Source organism: Equus asinus, chromosome 4 (genome assembly GCF_041296235.1).
Source record: "Equus asinus isolate D_3611 breed Donkey chromosome 4, EquAss-T2T_v2, whole genome shotgun sequence".
NCBI classification, from domain to species: Eukaryota; Metazoa; Chordata; class Mammalia; order Perissodactyla; family Equidae; genus Equus; species Equus asinus.
In genome coordinates this window covers 58151794-58155686 of record NC_091793.1, presented here as the reverse complement: position 1 = coordinate 58155686, position 3893 = coordinate 58151794, and positions in this window count along the sequence as shown.

Sequence of the window (3893 nt, the reverse complement as noted above, 5' to 3'; positions counted from 1 at the left end):
GGACCTGTAGGAGCAATGACTTTTCAATCACAAGTAATTGTTGCCAGGCAGGAATTCTGATCCATTGTGGCCAGATAGGTTTTTCAAGAGAAGATGTATATTGATGTTTATAAGTGAAAATGTCCCTGTTCTTAAATATTGATAATAAATTTAATATTTAAAAAGTAATAAAACCAAATAATAATATTAATAAAATCACTATACAGGTAAGAAAGATAGCCAGCAGGTACTCACCAGCTTTGCTGCAGGGTTTGTGAAATCGTTCTATTTAAATTGTCAAGTAGACATTATCCCAGGCCCTTCAAATGATCCCCACCATCACCCTGGCAGCCCAGCCTGCCCAGAACCTCTGTCAGACTGTACCATCATCCAGCGACTACAGGGTTAACACCTAACGACAGACCCCAAGGAGCCCGTTTCAGCACCACGGCCAGCGTCTGTGTGGCTTGGTGGGTGCCTGCACTATGCTTGTGAATTATTTTCACTACCATCTCTGTGTACAGTTCAAACAAAACACACGCCAGGAGCATTGGCCCTACAGGAAATCAGTTTGAGGCCTCTGATTTGTTCCAAATCTCCTTATTTATTAGTTATAGAAACAGAGGCCGAGACAGAAGAAGGTACTTGATTGAAGTCAAGATACAAGCCACTGACAGATCCCTGATAGGGACCCAGGACCCCAAGCTCATAGGCTGGGACTCTGTCCTCTTTGTCAGTAGCTACCAAACCTATGGAGGCTGTGGACTGTTAAAAACACATACTTCTTTACTCTACCCACCCCTAGCAAAACTCCATAGTGGGCCCAGGCATGGTATTTTTTCAAAAGCTCCCCAAATAATTCTGATGATCAGCAGATCTGCAAAACATCGCCACCAACTGTGCCATTGCACACCAACAAACTTTAGCCTGTGGAAGAAACTCAGAAAGAAGGGAGAAATCTCTGTGAACATATTATTTAAATAATTCTTATCAGAGACTCATGTAGAAGACGTGTGTATATATGTTAGGACCACAAAATGGTTTTTCCCAAGCCCCTTAGATCTGTCTTACTGTCATACTGAACGGAAGAAAATAAAAGGAGGAAATTTTCAAAGATTGATGGTGATTGAGCAGCAGAGGAATGAGGATAACACAAGCACCAGCATCAGAACAGGACAGACAAATTTCAGCCCTGTTGCTGACTAGTTGTACATCCTCAGACACCACACTTAAGGTTTCTGGGTCTCACATCCTCCGTCTGTCAAATGGGGAGAGCAATACTTACCAGGCAAAGTAATTACAGGTTTCAGAGATAAACCAGTCAATTCTGGATTATCTTGGCAGTGGATTCCTGAGAGACAGTAAGAGCCTCATCCAGAGAGCCAGGTGGATATACAGCTTCCACCCAGCCCACAGGGGTAGCAGCACAGCCTTATCAGCCCCTGCCCAATATCCAAGCCCAGTCACAAAGGGAAGGACAGCCAGGCCTCTGTGGTACCTTCACCACCTCTGATGAGCACACTGATGAGTCCAGTTCAGGTGTCAATAATTGACTCTGGAGGTTTGCTAGCAGTGATTTGCAATTACCCATGAATGACTACTGGTACACTCTGCATGTAACTGTAGAACCACCCTTAGTCACTAGGTACTCTGCACAGTACCTGCCATATAAGGGCAGCCATTATGACCATGATTGTGATTGTAAGACATGGCATAGTGGCTCAGAATACCACTCTAGAGCCAGACACACCAAGGTGCAGCTATTGACTTTGGACGTTATTTCCAAATGTCTCTAAGTTTGAAATTCATCATCAGTGAAATGAAGGCAATAATGGTATCTCTGCAATGAATTATTGCAAGGATTATATGAACTAGCATAGAAAAGGGTTTAACATAGTGCCTAGCATGTAATAGATGCTCAGTAAATGCTCCTCTTGGTGATAACACCATTAATGTTAGTATTAATTTCACCATTCAACCTTAAGTTTGAGGGAGCCCTGACAACAGCATGTAAGATTTAGAGGTAGGACTAGCAGCCTAACAGGCCACCAGGGCCTAAGCAGGGGCCAGGCCTAAGCCCACAACTTGCCCCATATACAGCAGTGTCCCATCAGGCCGCATGTGGTGCACACAAGTACCAAGGAGTACAGGAACCTCCTTCAAGTCCCTGAGTCCAGCAGTGGGGTGTTGCATCACAGTCTCAGCCCATAACCACCAGCAGGCACCTCCCAGCCTCAAACCCGTCAGAGAACCTGCTGGAAACTCATCCAACCACAGTGAGCCCTGCTCCTGGGGCTTGACTGAGTGAGGCAAAGGACAAATGCTGAGAGATCTCAAGCTTCTGGTGGCTCAGGAGACTCCAGGAAATGCCATGTGTGGATCCCAGGTCTCCACCCACCTCTTCTGGACAGATCTACACAACAGGTTACCTAGGCAGGCAGGCAGCCAACCCAGGATTCCAAGACAGAAGGCTTTGTGTATTTGATCTACATGCGTAGCCTTCCCTGACTGCTCTGGGATGCAGCACAGAGCCCAGCGACAAGGAGACAGGCTTCCAGAGAGAGATCGCTTGTATTCAGGGCCCAGCTCTATCTCATGCTCAGTGTGTCATTGTAAGGATCAGACAGACATGATTACATAAAGTGCTATAGATATCAGGATAATTGTTATTAACATTCATTATCATTACACAGTCTATGAATTTTCAGTCACAACACTCAATGTGCAAAAATGTAGTTTGCTATAATTGAACTCAATTTTTGAGTTAAGCTCCCATTTTGCCTGGTAAATAAACTTAATCTAGTTAACCCCAGGTAAAGTCATTCTCTCCCAGCTAAATGCAGAAATGTCAGGCTTCAAAGCCAATGTTTTCTCCTCTCTGCCCTCTTCTCCTAGATAGGAGATCTCAGCTATCCCAAGGCGAAGGTGAGGGACAGGGCTGTATTTTCATTGAATCTTCGTGTGGGAGAGCATTGAGTCCACAGTCACTCCAACATCCACATGTCTCCTTCGGACCCAAAGACTTTCCTGCCCATTTCTAAACTCAGATGCAGAAAACTTTTGGCTTCTTTGCCTCGCCCTTTATGAGGGGCCGTCACAGGCCCTTTGGTATCTACACGCACATTCATTGTTCCCACTGCCAAGTATTACTGCACTGAATTAGGATAGGAATGCTTTGGGGCTCCCCCAGACACACTGGGCAGTGAGTTTAGCACCCCTCTGCAGCAGGTCCCTCCAAACTCATTGAGGGTCTCTACAGCCACTAGCTGTCCTCAGGGCTCATCCAGGGCACAGGGTCACAAACCAAATAGACTTTGTCTCTGCCCTTATGGAATCAGTGACAGAAAACAAACAGCACACAGTGAACAAGTAAATGAATATGAGATTACAAATTGAGAAAGTGCTGTAAGGGAACAAATAGAGGCGGTAGTAGCAGAAAATGGTGGGGGAGGGGCTACTTAGACACAGTGATCAGGATCAGGGAAGGCTGTCTGCAGAGGTGACGGATAAACTGAGACCTGAAGCAAGGGCAGGAGCCCACCCTGTGAAAGACAGGATTAGGGAGAGGGGATGGATGGACATTCCAGGCAGAGAAAATGGCATGTGGGGAAAAGGCCCTTAGCAGAGCCTGAGCTTGATGTGTGTTGGAGCACAGGGTCAGGGTGGCTGGAACAGAATCAGAGAGGAGGTGAGCAGAGCCTGTGGGTCATGGTAAAGAGTTGGAATTTATCCTAAGCAAAATGTGAAGTCATAGAAACGTTCATTTTCAGTTATTTTGTTTCTATCATTAAAGGATTTTAAACAAGGATGAGATGGATTTCTTGCTCCTAAAATATGTTAACAATCATTCTCAACACAGACAGTACAGCCACCCCCAGGAGACATTTAATAACGTGTAGGAACATTTTTGGTTG